At 34.6% G+C, this 18,677-nt stretch overlaps 2 long non-coding RNA genes across 2 annotated transcripts; both read left to right on the forward strand.

Annotated features, from left to right (window-relative positions):
• Window positions 1-740: 740 nt before the first annotated feature.
• Window positions 741-2,998, forward strand: LOC123907801. The gene is made up of 3 exons (XR_006809426.1): window positions 741-1,118; window positions 1,246-1,298; window positions 1,567-2,998. It is a non-coding gene; the product is annotated as an uncharacterized LOC123907801 (long non-coding RNA).
• A 508-nt stretch (window positions 2,999-3,506) lies between these two features.
• Window positions 3,507-17,511, forward strand: LOC123907796. The gene is made up of 7 exons (XR_006809412.1): window positions 3,507-3,751; window positions 4,635-4,757; window positions 14,166-14,449; window positions 15,297-15,419; window positions 15,525-15,677; window positions 16,153-16,211; window positions 17,258-17,511. It is a non-coding gene; the product is annotated as an uncharacterized LOC123907796 (long non-coding RNA).
• The last annotated feature ends 1,166 nt before the right edge of the window (window positions 17,512-18,677 follow it).

The following is an 18,677-nucleotide window of genomic DNA, read 5'->3' on the forward strand; positions in this document are numbered from 1 at the left end:
ACACCTGGAAAAAGGAACAAAAAGGTGAAAAGTGAAAACTTATAGACGAGGACAAGAAATATAACACTAGCAAAAGCAAAAATTATTGCATTCTTGGAAGACATTCAACGAACAAAATAGAGTACGAAACTAAAATTATTGCATCATAACACGCAATCTCTTCTTCTCTTCTCTAACCGCATCCTTCTTTCACAAGATCTCCAACCAGATCGGCAGCCATCCACAAGATCTACAACCAGATCAGCAGCCCTCCATCACAAGATCTGCAACACATCTATCTTCCATCTCCTTCGTCGAGAATAAGATCTGAACACACCATCACACGCAGCTACCATCTCCACCAATTGCCACTCTGCTACCATGTCAACATTCTCATAAGGCACAATACCTAATGTCTCACACCACAGAGTGTATTTCACCCTTTGATGGTAGCAGGACATTTCTCTCTTTCCAACTGCAGTCACCAACTCGCATCCACACAAATAGCCTCTATTGTAAACCAAAGACATTTCCGGTCGTCCTCGCCTTATCTCTCCCTCTCTTTCCCTAATCGCTGGTTTGAAAATAGTGTTTAGAAAATATTTTCTAATTTTAAAAATTTAGAAATAAAACGATTTTCAATTCTTCAAATCGGAAGCATAAATTTTTTATCAAATTACAAATGGAATTCAAAATATCTCTCGCAGCTTGTTCATGTCCTATATTTAAGGATCGCAGATCGCCTTTGCAACTAACAGACTTTTTATTAGAGTCTATCACGGATTTTTCTAAGATTTCTTTGGTTTAGCCTTGCTTTAGTTTTGTAACTTTCCTTTATGTGTATATTTGCCCAAAATAATGATTTTTATCTTATATCTTCAGGTTTTTGTTGTTTTTTATTGATGTGTTGATGATGTTTACATTTACAACTCTTTGTTATGATGGCAGAAAAGCACTCCAGGAAGAGAGTAAAAGCGATTCAAATTCGGTTATTTTCAGATTTTATGTTATTGTTGTCGGGATTTATGCCGATGTCCAGTTTTTCATTAGTTTCCTCATGCAGATTCCTGCATTGTCATCTTCTGACAAACCAATGTGATCGTTGGCCTCTCATTCGCTTTGTGAAGTGGCCGCGCCAGGTTTTGTGTCTTCATTTGCACTTGTTTTTGTAATTGTATTATCGATTAATTCATCTTATTTTGTATGTTCAATATCTTTTGTGGTTATGCTGAATGCCGATATCGGTTTTTATATTGACTAATGAAGGAACGACATTATGTTGGACGGGGAATGTATGAAAGGAGTTTCGATTTCATAAAGTATGCACTGGATATTGTCTTGTATAATTTTTCTTTACTTATAATACATGTAGAAGTACTAAGATATTTGCTTCCATTTCCAATACATTTTTGTGAGAAGTTTAGGGGCTTTAGTTTTTTTAATTAGAAGCGAGTACTATAAGAGAGACTCCTCTTTGTGAGGGACTGTATCCTGTGTTTTTCCCGGTTTAATTTAGAAATATATAATTAAAACTACCTTATTTGTGTGATTTTTTTTTATTAAGATACACCTTGTTGCTTTTCTCAGGTATATGCTGTTTTGGCTAGTCATTTTGAGTGCAAAATTTTTATTTGCTTACTTTCTTCAGGTACGTGACATACTCATAGTTGCCTCCAAATTGGAATTATACTGTTAGAACTGGTATCTAAATTAATTAAATATACTGAATTTACTAGAATATTTTAGATAATAAATCTTGAAGCAGTGATTACATATAATGCAGTAGCAGTTCTTCCTCTGGCCAAAACTGACAGATTCATTTTCTGACGTAACAATTACAGAAGTTACACACAAATGACAGGAATTTGAGAGCCCGTCCTCTCCCTAACCAACCGGTTTATACCAAATAATGCCTCAATTAAAACAACAAACTACTATTTATAGAGTTACACACACACTAATAAAAACATAACTGACATAATTAAAATAACTTCTCCTAATAATATAATAACTGCCATTAATTACATAATAAATACGTAATAATATTTACTAATAAGTGGTCTAACGTATGCATCTGTTTGTTCTTGTGTGCCTATATGTGGGTGAGTGGATAATATTGCTTGTACCTACTGTGCGTATGCTTATATGCTTGTACACTTGAATGTTTTATTTTTGAGGTTTTCAGATCAAGCCACTTGTGAAACCAACAAGGGACATAATAAAAGAGAAAAACTTAGTTTACTCTTGTCATGATTTTGTATCTAAAAGTAAGCGGTGGTCTGTTTAAGTTTGTGGTTATGTCTTTTTGTTTCCTGTTGATGCTATTGGCTACTAAAGTGCCTTTATTTTTGCTGATAATCTCAATGCTTTGACAATTGTTAGCATATGGTCTCCAGTGGTTTTCGTAAGTGCATCACTGTTTTGCCTTTTTACCCCCTTGTATGCTTTAGTTCTACTTTTTTCGTTAATGATAGCTTTCTTCTCTCGTGGGGATGAAATTGTCTTTCAAGAGGTTGTTGAAGTTTGGTGTGAACTATGAAGTAGCACAGATATTAATGTGATATTTATGTACTATCATTTATGAAGCCTTCTAGCATTTTATGTTTATGTTCATTTGCACTCAAAACAAGCTTTTCTGCTGAAAGCTATATCTTGAAAAACATGTTTAGCTCTTGTAAGTTGTAACTCAAATACTCAAATAAATATATTATTTTAGGAGGTATTGAACTAATATTGAGTTGGAACATTTTCAGTACTGATGGTTGTTTTTGTTATTGATTTATCTCATCCTTTTCACCTTGACTGTTTCTATTGTGCAGGAGAATGAGGATAGATATATTATACTACCTAGGAGATGCTGCTCTGTTTTCCTATTAATATAAATAAAATACTTTACATTTTTTTTTTTTTAGCGTTTATAATATAGCTCCATTACTAAGATTTTGCATCTACAAACGGTTCCCCCCGAGAGCCCCTTGATTGATTATTTGGCTTTCGTCAGACTCACAACGGTAAATAAGCGATTCGCGGGAGGCCACCTGTGTCCATTGTTTTATATTTTAGTTTATTATTATAATTTTATTATGTTGTCATGTTTGATTTTGATTTTAGGAAATTCAACGTCTTTTTCCCAGAAAGTTGCGCTCAAGATGGCTTGTACCTTACACTGTTAGTCAAGTCTTTCTTCATGGAGCACTTGAAGCTTCTAAAGAAGATGGCACCACTTTCATAGTTAATGGACAACATGCAAAACATTACGAGGAAGGGTTGCTCCAAGTGAGATATGTCGTTTGCCTCAGTGATTGAAAGCTTTCTCAGGGAAGTCACTGTTACTCTCTCTCACTTATTTACTTCTGTGCCTGGTTGAATATTTGACATTGAAGACCATGCTCTGAACTAGCACAATGTGCTATGTTGACTATCTTTTTGTAAACTATCTTCTAAATGTGAGATTTGAGCCTCTATAAGGGGATACATTCTAGAACTTGTCTTGTGTTCTACTGAAATTGAAATGCATAAAATTGCAGGGTAAGGGGACATATACGAATGATAAGGCTGGATTGACACTTGCTGATCTTGCTTACCGACGTGCAAAAGCAGTGAAGAATCATCAAAAGAAATCTAATAAATCTAATCCTTTGCCAAAACCTTCCTCTTCCAGGCTAGAGGAAATGCGGGAGCTATTCCAGAGTGACGTGAAGGATAAAAAGCCGAAACGAAGAGGTTCTTGAACAGGAAAGAAGGCGAAGAAGTCATTGAAAAGCAAGTCAAGGTATCAATTGAAAAATCTATCTCATTTTTGAAACTCTTATCTGATCTTTTTAGGCATCGATAGAAATATTAATTTTGTTCTTGATCAACTCATAAAAATGTCTTTTGTTTCTGTTCTGTAATTAATGTGGAGTTGTGGTCTGAGGCTTTCAATCGGGCAACTTAACAAATAATGATATAATCCTTTTCATTTTCTTGGTGCTAAAAAAATGTCTAAATATTTTTTACTTAATATCTTCCTCTAAATAGAAAGTAAAACATATCAGTTAATAAATTTGTGAGATTTTCTTTCTTTTCCGGTGTAAGAAAATATGGTTTATCCTTTAATTCACTTCCATAACTCTCATTATACGGTGATCTGAGATACTACACTTAACAGTGAGATTCATCCCATTCCCATTATATTTTAATTTTTTTACCATTTTCATGTGGAAAATTGACATAAATTCTATTGCATTTCAATCTTCTAACTTTACTTTTTTTTTCATTTTTTTTTCTCCAGAAAAGTGGTTTCTTTTATCAATCACAAGTTTCATAACACTGGCAGGGTTGCAATGCATGTCTTATATAATTTTTGTAATGCCAATATTTCTTTTCAGTAAACTTTCACTTTATTGTCTATGGCTTTGTTCTCAAATTGAGAACCCAAAATCTGCACTACTCACTAACTCAAGTTGTTTTGCATATTATGTTGTCTATGGTTTACAATGTTTGATCTACTTCTACTATATTTTAAACGTATACGGAACAAAAAATATTTTTGAATTGTGTGGGAGATGATTTTGAACCAGTTATGTTGAATTGTGGCTACCATATTAACTTAAGAGGAGATACTTGGAATTTTACACAGAACTTAGAGTTAATTTATCTCGTTCTTTTTGTAGCTGTAACCAGTGCTGCCATGCTGATCGGTTGCAGTTCCCAGGAATTAATAACGGCATTATCTACCCATAAAATCCAACCTTGCGAGCGAGGACACTGTTGCCACAAGTTTGACATTATTGCAGGTTTGTTTATTACTCAAACACGTCCGTTCAATTTTTTGTGGCTCTAAATGCTCTATATTCAGTATGTTTATCTATCTATCTTTTTCACATTCTATGGCAATTGAAACAAGAGATACAATTGCCAAATTTATTTATGCAAGCTTGTTTGAATGGCTTGTACAACAAGTTAACAAGTCACTTGCAGTGGGTGAAAACCATACAGAGAAATTCATTAGTATCCTTGCTTTTTATGTGTTTCAGCCATTCCAGGTATTCAATTTGTGTTGGTGTTTTGATTGGCTACATTTTGCAAAAGCCAACCAGCCAGATGCTGGATTAAGATGCTGTAGCATTATAGTACAGCATCCTGATGCTCTGTTTTAAGTGCAGAATTTTTATTTCAAATCTGAGTCAAGATTTGCTTCAATTATATATTCAAGCACGTGCGTCTGGGCAAAACGAGCCTTGCTCAACAAGTTTTATTAATGTCGGCTGAAGGAAAGTTATTTAAAACAAAAATATAATTATATTATATTTTTGCGTTTTTTTTTGTTTGGCACAACATGAGTTATATTTCTGAAAATAATTTAGGGTTTGCCACAATTCCTACAGCTGTATTTGTCTGAAGACCTAGCTTGCCCATCAAGACAATTGAAGACTATAAATATGTGAAGCCTCAAGCTATTCTACTCATGTATTCTAAACCGTGTTTTTTACAAAGTGTGAGTTTTTAAGGTTTAGAGTTTGTGTCTTTTGTCAGCCTTTCTTGTGTCACTTTGATGCAAGTTTAGGACTGTGTTTTATTGTTAATTGTAAGCTACTCCTAAGCTTTTAAGCACGGAGTTAGTGTGTGTGATTCACTCATAAGCTTTTAAGCAAGAGTGTGGTCTAGTTTCTAGGAGAGTGTCTCCATCCTGATTATTGTTATTGACAGCAACATAGTACGTGTTGTTAGAGGGAATTTGGGACGGGGTCTCATTATCTAAGAGGTTCTTAGGTAGGATTGCACGGGTAGTGTCTAGGTGATAAGTCAAGTACCGGGTGTTGGTCGAGGGCTTTGAACTAGAGCTATTATAGTGGATTCATTCCTGGATTGGTATCCCCCAGAGTAGGTGACGTTGCACTGAACTGGGTTAACAACTACCTGTCTTATTTATTATTCTGCAATTTATTTATTTATTTACTGTGTTCTGCGACTGTCTTGCTGCAACGTGTGCTATAGCATCTTGTGCAGCATTGTGTTCACTGCGTGCCAGATTTCAATTGGCATCAGAGCAGGCACCCTTTCTGGTTATAGGGTGAGCTCCAGGGAGAATGTCTGGCAACATGGACAAAGAAGGAGGGCTTGTAAGCAGACCACCGCTTCTTGTTGGTGTCTCCAACTATGATTATTGGAAATCACGCATGATTGCTTTCCTAAAATCTATGGATAGCAAAACTTGGAAAGCTGTTCTGAAAGGATGGGACCCCCCTGTGGTCATGGACAAGGATGGAAAGCCAACACTTGAACTAAAAGCTGAGGAGGACTGGTCTAAAGAAGAAGATGAGCTTGCTTTAGGAAACTCAAAAGCATTATATGCATTATACAATGGGGTAGACAAACACATTTTCAAACTGATCAAAAAATGTGTCTCAGCAAAGGAAGCTTGGAAGATTCTTGAAACTGTTCATGAAGGTACTCCTCAGGTAAAAATGTCCAAATTACAGATCCTTACTACTCAGTTTGAAAATTTACGTATGAAGGATGAGGAAACAATTCAAGATTTTCATATGACTATTCTAGATTATGATAATCAATTTGATGCTTTGGGGGAGAAAATTCCCGAAAAAAAGTTAGTAAGAAAAATGCTCAGATCTCTTCCAAAGAAATTTGATATGAAAGTCACAGCTATGGAAGAAGCCAAAAACATATCTCAGATGAAGCTGGATGAACTGGTTGGATCACTCCAAACTTATGAAAGTGCTGCAAATGAAAGAATTGAAAAGAAAAACAAAAGCATTGCTTTTTCATCCAAAAATGATGAAGAAGATCTGGAGGAGGATGAAGAATCTAATGAAAGTATCTCTGAAGCTATGGAGTTGCTGGGAAAACAGTTCAACAAAGTTCTAAAACAAATGGACAAAAGACCCAGACCAAATTCTAAGAATGATGCTCCAGGCACTATGCGCAGCATTGTGAATCAAGGAAAACCTAAGAGTGATGAAAAGTCAAGCTTAAACAAGAATATTCAATGTCATGAATGCGAGGGATATGGTCACATCAGACCTGAATGTCCAACATATCAAAAAAGAACGAAGAAAGGACTAACTGTCAGTTGGACTGATGATGATGACTCAGAAGATGATACAGCATCTGTGACTGCCAAACATATCTCAGTCTTAACAGGTACTATTACATCTGATACAGAATCTTGTGATGGAGAGGTAACCTACGAAGAACTTGCTGATTCTTACAGAGAACTCTGCCTCAAGAGTGGAGAAATATGCAGAGTCATTGAGAAACAAAAGGTAACCATCAATCAATTGAAGGCAGAAAAATTTGAAAATATATCAAAGATGGATGAGCTCCAGAAGAAGGTAAATTATCTATCCTCTGATCTTGATGAAGCTAAGGAAGTCATTGAAAAATTAAATGCTGACATTTGGCGTTTGAGAAAATTCTCTGACATGCTGTATAAAGATGATGATCATCTTGATAAACTTCATAAAGTTGATGGTCAACTAGAAGAAATCTTAGAGAAAAATGTTCTAAAGCCTAAACATATTGGGCTTAGTTATGAGAATGTCAACAAACACAAAGGTTACAGCTCAGATCTCACGTACATGCATCCAAAAGAAACTCATAAGCGAAAGATGCCTCAACAGATGCTACAACATTATAAGCAACATCCCTTATCAAAGAACAAAAGAAAACATCACTCTTGGATATGTCACTACTGTGGTAGAAAAGGGCATATAAGACCTTTTTGTTACAAATTGTTTGGATACCCTAACAGGCATCATCAGCCTAAACCAGTTTCCACAACTGCCTCCACTCAACAAGAATGGAAACCTAAAGGTAAGAATGTGAAGACCAGTGATGGTACTCAACTTGAGAAGAAGATTACTGCTCTGGTTGCTCACACATCACTTAGAGCTTCATCAAGGGAAGACTGGTATTTCGATAGTGGTTGTTCAAGACACATGACCGGAATTGGAAAATTTGTTGTTGATTTAAAGTCTTACTCAACTAGTTTTGTAACCTGTGGTAATGGTACTAAAGGAGAAATTGTTGGCATAGGGGAGCTCAACAGTAATAGCTTGCCTAAACTAAGCAATGTGTTGTTAGTAAAAGGATTGACTGTAAATTTAATAAGCATCAGTCAATTATGCGACCAAGGGATGAAGGTAAACTTCACCAAGTCTGAATGTTTGGTTACAAATGATGAGGGTGAAATTTTGATGAGGGGCGTCAGATCAAAAGACAACTGCTACTTATGGGTTCCCCAAGAAGAGGCAAATGTGTCGACATGCTTAATCACGAAAGAAGATGAAATAAAATTGTGGCACCAAAAACTTGGTCATCTCAACCTAAGAAGCATGAAGAAAGCTATACCTGAAGAAGCCATCAAGGGCTTGCCAAATCTCAAGATCGAAGAAGGAAGCATTTGTGGTGAATGTCAAATTGGAAAACAAACCAAGAAGCCACATCCAAAGCTGCAGCATCTTACCACTACCAGAGTTCTTGAGCTTCTACACATGAATTTGATGGAACCTATGCAAACTGAAAGCTTAGGAGGAAAAAGGTATGCCTATGTTGTTGTAAATGATTTCTCTAGATATACCTGGATAAATTTTATTGGAAAGAAATCAGAGACCTTTGACGTATTCAAAGATCTATGTATTCTACTTCAAAGAGAGAAAAACAATGTTGTGTTAAGAATCAGAAGTGATCATGGAAAGGAGTTTGAAAACTCTAGATTCTCTGACTTTTGTGCCTCTGAAGGCATCATCCATGAATTTTCATCTCTCCTTACACCACAACAAAATGGTGTAGTAGAAAGAAAGAATAGAATTATACAAGAGTCTGCAAGAGTAATGTTACACGCAAATAAACTCTCTCATGGTTTTTGGGCAGAAGCTATGAACACTGCTTGTCATATTCATAATCGTGTCACCTTGAGATCTGGAACTACATCTACTCTGTATGAATTATGGAAAGGTAGAAAACCTACTGTTAAGTACTTTCATGTGTTTGGAAGTAAATGTTATATCTTGTCTGATAGAGAACCAAGAACTAAAATGGATCCTAAAAGTGATGAAGGCATATTCTTGGGATACTCAACAAATAGCAGAGCCTACAGAGTATATAACTACAGAACCAAAACCATGATGGAATCTATAAATGTAGTAATAGATGATATTTCAAGTGAAGTTGTGAAAGATGATACAGAAGATGCTACAGCATCTATCCCAGGTAGTGTAGATTCTGAAACTATTAAGGAATTCAAGAATGATACAGAGATTACTACACCTGAACCAATCTTTGCTACTCCAAAGAAAGGGTCATCCATTCGTACTCAAAAGAATCATCCTACAAATCTGATTATTGGTAATCCTAATCATGGAATTACTGCTAGAAGGACACTTGACTTAGTTCCTAATGCTTGTTTTGTGTCTAAGTTTGAACCCAAAAATGTGATGGAAGCCCTCACTAATGAGTTTTGGATAAATGCTATGCAAGAAGAGCTAAATCAGTTCAAGAGGAATGAAGTTTGGGACTTAGTTCCTAGACCAGAAAATACTAATGTGATTGGTACCAAGTGGGTCTACAAGAACAAGTCTATGCTAGTGGGGTATTGTGATGCTGATTGGACAGGTTGTGCAGATGATAGAAAAGGCACCTCAGGAGCTTGTTTCTTTTCAGGCAACAATCTTATATCTTGGTTCAGCAAGAAACAAAATTGTGTATCTTTATCTACAGCTGAAGCAGAGTACATAGCTGCTGGTAGTAGCTGCTCTCAGCTATTATGGATGAAACAAATGTTGCTGGAGTACAATGTGGTACAAGATGCTATGGCATTGTATTGTGATAACCTTAGTGCAATCAATATTTCAAAGAATCCTTTCCAACATAGTAGGACGAAGCATATTGATATTAGGCACCATTTTATCAGAGAACTAGTTGAAGAAGGTATTGTGACTCTTGAACATGTTGCCACTAAACAACAACTGGCTGACATTTTTACTAAGGCTCTAGATGCGGTTCAATTTGAAAAATTGCGAGGCAAACTTGGTGTTTGCCTATCTGAAGAGTTATAGCAATTATTGCAAGTGCGGCGTGCAGTTTTCTCTTCAATTTATTTAGTAATGCACGCTGTTATGGGTAATGTTGAAACATCTGAAGATTTGGTAACAATTTTGTGTCTGTTGATGATAAGGATGTTTCTTGTGGTGAGAAAGTATTTGTCAGAGAAAGTTATGTGGTGTTCTCCCCTGCTGTGTTTAACATTTGTTGGTAATAATATTAGCGCTCCAACTAAGGTCAAAGATGACTCTGTGTTAGAACATGTCAAGAAGAGTGTTCCTGAGAAAGATGCTGCACATGATGCTACAACATCTGCAGCACGGGAAAATTTGGATAACATCGTGATACCCGAGTCTCCAGATGATGTTATTGTTCTTGACAAAGAAAAGGGTTCTGAAGCAACTACTACTGATAATGTTTTTGTTCATGATATCTATGTGATCCCTTATGTTGATGATAGTGGTAAAACTATGTCTGTTCCTTTGAATGTTGATGAATCTGCTAAGAAAGATAATAATGCAGATTCCAATGTTATTGATGTGGACAATCTCACTCTTACAGAGAGGACTCCTGCTCCTAGTACTAGGAGGTTAAGATGCAATGCTGGTAAGAGTGTGCCTGTTTATGGTGTTCTTGTCAAGACTACCAAGGAAATGAAAATCTATGGTCTTAAGAGGCAGTGGAGTAAAGTTATTGGACCTTCTGAGCCAAAGAAGAAAATTTTGAAAAGGAAGGTTGTTTTCTCTAGTGGTTCAAAATTTGAGGAAGACCAATATTCTACAGCATCTCCTAAAGCATCCTCAAAGAAATCTGTGAAGAAAAAGATGATCCCTCAAGATGTATCCCCTGTACCCATTGACAACATTTCCTTTCATCATGTTGAAAATGTTGACAGGTGGAAATTTGTGATGAAAAGAAGGCTTGCTGTGGAGAGGAATTTAAGTGAAGATTTATTACAATGCCAAAAGCTTGTTGATTTGATTAATGCAGCCGGATTGATGAAAACTGCAACTGGGCTCTAACTACTCATTCCAATACTCTGGCCACAGGTTTGGCTCGGTTTATATATGTTGTAGGGACCAGATCACCTTTTGACTTTGGTTCTTATATTCTTGATGAAACTGTTCTAGATAGTAAGTCATGTACTGTGAAGATGTCTATAGTCTTTCCTACACTGATGTGTGACATTATTCTAGCTCAACATCCTGACATTTGTACTAAGGCTGGTGTTCCTAGTAAGAGAGGTTGTGATTTGTCTATTGATTTTAGACTGTTTGAGGGTACACATGCTGCAGACTGTGCTGCATCATCTGTCAACCAGTCAAACTGATGTTTTGCCTAGGAAGCAAATGATTGTTGACCTCAAGGTGTTTTCCAATGTCAATCCTGGTGTTCTTGATGATAATGCAGGTGGTGATACTAAGGTAGAGGAGGAGGACTCTGACGCAAGTCCTTCTATGTGCCCTGCTTATGCTTTATTTGCATGTCCTTTTGGATTTTAATTTTGTGGGCTACGCCCTGATGCTCTCTGGATTGTAACATGCACAATCCATGTCCTTTGGCTCCGACACTCCAGGTTCTCTTTGCCATGATGGTTTGTAATATGCACTTTATGATCTCTTATGCTCTGATACTCTCTGCACTCTATGTTTCTCTATGCTCTGATAACTCTGTGGAAGTCTGTACTTTGCTCCTATTCTATGGTAATGACTTTAGTTGTCAGAATTTATGGCTAAAAAGGGGGAGTAAAATATGTGTTGTGTGTGCATGATGTGATGAAAAATGTTATAGCATCTAGTATAACATGTTGGTTTATATGCATGTCTTGAGGGGGAGTGAAGATTTGCATATGTTGAGGGGGAGTAGGTAGAATTTATTTTTCTACTACTTTTAATATGCATGCTTATATAGGAATTTATTTTTCCTATTCTCTGTGGCGTTGCTTAAATTTTAAGGAGTTTATTTCTCCGATCTTGAATCCACTATGTGAGAGTTTATTTCTCTCTGTCTGTACTTTGAGGCTAAGATGTGTTATGTTCCGCTGTTGCATGCCTCTGATGCTTACGTGCTAGCTATCTATTCATCTGATGAATTCTTTTACCTTCTTTCCTAGTTGTGTGTGTATGTTGACTCGAAGGAAAGTTCAAATAGCTTAGCATCGTTCTACTTTCTTTCCTAGTTGTGTGCTTATGTTGACTCGAAGGAAAGTTTAGACTGTATCTCTCTATGCACTGGCCTAAGGTTGTTTTAGCCAAAATTTGCCAAAGGGGGAGATTGTTGGTGTTTTGATTGGCTACATTTTGCAAAAGCCAACCAGCCAGATGCTGGATTAAGATGCTGTAGCATTATAGTACAGCATCCTGATGCTCTGTTTTAAGTGCAGAATTTTTATTTCAAATCTGAGTCAAGATTTGCTTCAATTATATATTCAGGCACGTGCGTCTGGGCAAAACGAGCCTTGCTCAACAAGTTTTATTAATGTCGGCTGAAGGAAAGTTATTTAAAACAAAAATATAATTATATTATATTTTTGCGTTTTTTTTTGTTTGGCACAACATGAGTTATATTTCTGAAAATAATTTAGGGTTTGCCACAATTCCTACAGCTGTATTTGTCTGAAGACCTAGCTTGCCCATCAAGACAATTGAAGACTATAAATATGTGAAGCCTCAAGCTATTCTACTCATGTATTCTAAACCGTGTTTTTTACAAAGTGTGAGTTTTTAAGGTTTAGAGTTTGTGTCTTTTGTCAGTCTTTCTTGTGTCACTTTGATGCAAGTTTAGGACTGTGTTTTATTGTTAATTGTAAGCTACTCCTAAGCTTTTAAGCACGGAGTTAATGTGTGTGATTCACTCATAAGCTTTTAAGCAAGAGTGTGGTCTAGTTTCTAGGAGAGTGTCTCCATCCTGATTATTGTTATTGACAGCAACATAGTACGTGTTGTTAGAGGGAATTTGGGACGGGGTCTCATTATCTAAGAGGTTCTTAGGTAGGATTGCACGGGTAGTGTCTAGGTGATAAGTCAAGTACCGGGTGTTGGTCGAGGGCTTTGAACTAGAGCTATTATAGTGGATTCATTCCTGGATTGGTATCCCCCAGAGTAGGTGACGTTGCACTGAACTGGGTTAACAACTACCTGTCTTATTTATTATTCTGCAATTTATTTATTTATTTACTGTGTTCTGCGACTGTCTTGCTGCAACGTGTGCTATAGCATCTTGTGCAGCATTGTGTTCACTGCGTGCCAGATTTCAATTTGTATTAATTTGCTAACATGGAGATAAGAGACTCTTGAAGTAAACAAATTGTGTGCATTTTTTGGAACAATGAAAATGCCAAAAAGAATTCATTATTTCCAGAAATAAATCATTCCTACTTAACATTTTATCTTCTTTCCATCACAATGGTACACTTCAAGAGTCCCACATCTTATTAGCAAGTTAAAATGAACACATATTTTGAAAATGCAAATAGAAAATGTTTTCATTAAGTCAACGGGGCCTTAAATTTTCTGTTTCAAAAGAAATATTTTCATTGATTTCATGATAATGATATCAATACAGTATAGCATATTTAATCATGTATGTACTCGTATGATAACATTGTTTTTCCTCGTCATTCCCCTAAAACTCTACACCCTTCACTAAACCCTCACTTTCATACTTGCTCATGCTTGTACCTACTGTGTGTATGCTTAACATGCTTGTACACTTGAATGTTTTATTTTTGAGGTTTTCAGATCAAGCCACTTGTGAAAGTCACTGTTACTCTCTCTCACTTATTTACTTTTGTGCCTGGTTGAATATTTTACATTGAAGACCATGCTCTGAACTAGTGTGGGGGAGGATATTTATCTTGGTACTTCACTTCTGCTAGTTCTTGTTGATTGAATTTTCTGGCTTGTTTTAATTAAGTTATAATAGAGATTATGTCTTTGAGGGACCCTTGAAAATTTTATTTGACAGACTTGTTCAATGTTGATAATGGGGTTGTCTTTTGAAAGCTAATAATTAGCACAATGTGCTATGTTGACTATCTTTTTGTAAACTAACTTCTAAATGTGAGATTTGGGCCTCTATAAGGGGATACATTCTAGAACTTGTCTTGTGTTCCACTGAAATTGAAATGCATAAAATCGCAGGGTAAGGGGACATATAAGAATGATAAGGCTGGATTGACACTTGCTGATCTTGCTTACCGACGTGCAAAAGCAGTAAAGGCCACCAAGAGGGCACTAGACTCTGGCAAGATTGTGAAGAATCATCAAAAGAAATCTAATAAATCTAATCCTTTGCCAAAACCTTCCTCTTCCAGGCTAGAGGAAATGCGGGAGCTATTCCAGACTGGCGTGAAGGATAAAAAGCCGAAATGGAGAGGTTCTTGAACAGGAAAGAAGGCGAAGAAGTCATTGAAAAGCAAGTCAAGGTATCAATTGAAAAATCTATCTCATTTTTGAAACTCTTATCTGATCTTTTTAGGCATCGGTAGAAATATTAATTTCATTCTTGATCAACTCAAAAATGTCTTTTGTTTCTGTTCTGTGATTAATGTGGAGTTGTGGTCTGAGGCTTTCAATCGGGCAACTTAACAAATAATGATATAATCCTTTTCATTTTCTTGGTGCTAAGAAAATGTCTAAATATTTTTTACTTAATATCTTCCTCTAAATAGAAAGTAAAACATATCAGTTAATAAATTTGTGAGATTTTCTTTCTTTTCCGGTGTAAGAAAATATGGTTTATCCTTTAATTCACTTCCATAACTCTCATTATACGGTGATCTGAGATACTACACTTAACAGTGAGATTCATCCCATTCCCATTATATTTTAATTTTTTTACCATTTTCATGTGGAAAATTGACATAAATTCTATTGCATTTCAATCTTCTAACTTTACTTTTTTTTTCATTTTTTTTTCTCCAGAAAAGTGGTTTCTTTTATCAATCACAAGTTTCATAACACTGGCAGGGTTGCAATGCATGTCTTATATAATTTTTGTAATGCCAATATTTCTTTTCAGTAAACTTTCACTTTATTGTCTATGGCTTTGTTCTCAAATTGAGAACCCAAAATCTTCACTACTCACTAACTCAATGTTTGATCTACTTCTACTATATTTTATAACGTATACGGAACAAAAAATATTTTTGAATTGTGTGGGAGATGATTTTGAACCAGTTACGTTGAATTGTGGCTACCATATTAATTTAAGAGGAGATACTTGGAATTTTACACAGAACTTAGAGTTAATTTATCTCGTTCTTTTTGCAGCTGTAACCAGTGCTGCCATGCTGATGGGTTGCAGTTCCCAGGAATTAATAACGGCATTATCTACCCATAAAATCCAACCTTGCGAGCGAGGACACTGTTGCCACAAGTTTGACATTATTGCAGGTTTGTTTATTACTCTAACACGTCCGTTCAATTTTTTGTGGCTCTAAATGCTCTATATTCAGTATGTTTATCTATCTATCTATCTTTTTCACATCCTATTCTCAGGCAATTGAAACAAGAGATACAATTGCCAAATTTATTTATGCAAGCTTGTTTGAATGGCTTGTACAACAAGTTAACAAGTCACTTGCACTGGGTGAAAACCATACAGAGAAATTCATTAGTATCCTTGCTTTTTATGGGTTTCAGCCATTCCAGGTATTCAATTTGTATTAATTTGCTAACATGGAGATAAGAGAGTCTTGAAGTAAACAAATTGTGTGCATTTTTTGGAACAATGAAAATGCCAAAAAGAATTCATTATTTCCAGAAATAAATCATTCCTACTTAACATTTTATCTTCATTCCATCACAATGGTTCACTTCAAGAGTCCCACATCTTATTAGCAAGTTAAAATGAACACGTATTTTGAAAATGCAAATAGAAAATGTTTTCATTAAGTCAACGGGTTCTTAAATTCTGTTTCAAAAGAAATATTTTCATTGCTTTCATGATAATGATATCAATACAGTATAGCATATTTAATCTTGTAGGTACTCGTATGATAACATTGTTTTTCCTCGTTATTCCCCTAAAACTCTACACCCTTCACTAAACCCTCACTTTCATACTTGCTCTTGCCACCACATCGCCTTCATTGCATGAACTGACTTGATGATTCCCTCTCAAAAGGTATTCAACATGATTCGTTGCGTGTGACAGACTTGATAATTCCTTCTCATAATATGTAGGTATGTTCTTCGAACTTCTTTGGTTTTTTTTTGGATTCTATTTTCTTTTTAATTATTTTCAATATTTCTCATCTGGGTTTCCAATTTCAATTCTTAGCTATTCTTCTTTCAATTTTATTTTCTTGCCTTTTATTATTAGGATTTACTGTTTTTGGTTAATCTTTTGGTAGTTCATTATATAATTGATGATTTTGTGCCGTTTATTTAACACAATGATTTTGACTTTGTTGGTGATGTCTTTTGAATGATGAGAACTGATTTTGAAAGGATTTGTTATACTAAAGTTGTTTTGGACAAGAAAAGTTTTTCTGAATTTTAATCAACTAGATGGTTGTGTGTAACATGTAGTCCACTTTACATGGTAGAAACAGTCTTTGGTAGTTTTTTTTTTTGTTCTTGTTTTTTTTTTTTAGAGTTTCTCGTTTCTAATTACTACACCCCATTTTATAAAACTTTAGCTAAATGGGTTCTTCGGCTAAAATTACAACTCCATTATTTTTTGTGTGTTTTATGATTTGGTCAATTAATATGGTCCTTTGTCATGAGTCACAATTACACATTTCCACTTAGAGAAACGATCAAAATACTCTTCAAGAGTGATATATGAGGAATATACTATATGTGCATCTGATAATTTTTTTGTTCTATATATGTTTGCTGTCATCTATTATATTTATGTTTTTAATCTATAAATATATCTATAACTAGAATACATGGTTTTCACATACCCTATTTTCTTTTATTTAACTGCAATCACACACGGTTTCTGAAATGTTATCCCGTTCCACTGTCCCTTTCTCAATCTCTCTCCCCTTCACTTCTCACAGAAATGCATTCTTATTCAAACCACAAAACAAATGAAATAAATGATGGGAAGGAAATAGAAAACATAGAAATGTGGTTTTTTATTTTGTCAATTACATAAATTGTCTTTATGATTGGAAAGAAGGAATTACATAGTATGTCGGAAGAGACTTGAAGAGGGAAGGGAATTACATAGGGCAGTATTAACATGGCGTTTTTTGTTTTGTTTTTGACATCATCAGTTGAAGCAAAGGTGATTTTCAATTTGTGTTTTGAACCGTCGATCACATAAGAAAGATCACTCACGCAGTCATGCTGCAAAGGTTTGCGGCACTCTGTAAACTTCTATTGTTTCCTCTTCTTTTGCTATCTCTCTGAACTCATTTTTATATTTGCTATTTTCACTTCCTAAATTCATTATGATTTCTATTGATCACTGTTTTTTCTCCCTTATGATTTTTCACCCGTTTGGTGAATTTTATGAAGTTTAAAAAGTTTTATAATTTCTATTGATCACTTTTTGAAAAGTTTATTAGTATTAGTACTAATGTTAGTGTAAATACCAACGTGGTGTTCGGCAAATAATGTTTTTCATAATAGGAATATTATACTCTAAACTAGTAATAGACCCGTGAACCCGTGCAATAGCACGGGTCGTAATATTACAACAATATTTTTAACTGTTACACTTTGCCAATTAAAATTGAAAAAAAAATATTTTTTATTTAACCAGTATTATGAGTTAGTAGTATAATTTGTCTTATGTAAGATAGTTATTTTGGATACCAAAAATGTTGAATTTTTTAATAGTAAGAATTTGTCTCATGCATGATCATTATTTTGAAATTTTTATTAGTAATAAATTGTGTTAATTAAGAAAAGGTGAAAAAAATAATAGAAATTTATCCCGTATAAGATAGTTTTTTTTTTAAAAAAAAAAAATCATATCAATTAGAACTTATCCCGTGTATACGATAGTTTTTTTTTTTTAAAAAAATATTGTTATTAGTTAGAACTTGCTTCACATTTGATACTCATTTTGAAATTTTTTTCAGTTAGAAATTGCTTCGTATATAATAGTTAATTTGAAATTTATATAAGTCAGAACTTATCTCGTATAAGATAGTTTTTTTATACAAAATGTAATTGGCCGGTTAGAACTTTATCACATTTGATAATTATTTTAAAATTTTTTCAATTAGAATTGCCCCATATAATAGTTACTTTGAAATTTATATTAGTTAGAACTTATCCCGTATAAAATAGTTTTTTTGTTTTGAAATTTTTATTAGTAATAACTTGTGTCACATATGATAAGTATTTTGAATTTTTGATCGGTGATAAACTGATAATTTATCTCATATAGGATAGTTAAAATTTATCCCGTGTCAATTAGTTTTTTTGAATTTTTTATTGGTTATAACTTGTTTTACAAATGATATTTATCTTGAATTTTTTATCGGTGATAATTTATCTTGTATACGATAGTTAAAATTTATATATCAGTTAAAATTTATCCGTGTAAAATATTTTTTTCCTTATCACCATATGAGTTTAAGAGGAAAAATAGAAATTTGAATAAAAGATATTTCAAATTTGATTTGAAACATTGGGAACCCAAAAAAGTTTGACAAGTGACTTCTTCACTTGTGACTTCTGAGA

Source organism: Trifolium pratense, linkage group LG2, assembly GCF_020283565.1.
Source record: "Trifolium pratense cultivar HEN17-A07 linkage group LG2, ARS_RC_1.1, whole genome shotgun sequence".
NCBI classification, from domain to species: Eukaryota; Viridiplantae; Streptophyta; class Magnoliopsida; order Fabales; family Fabaceae; genus Trifolium; species Trifolium pratense.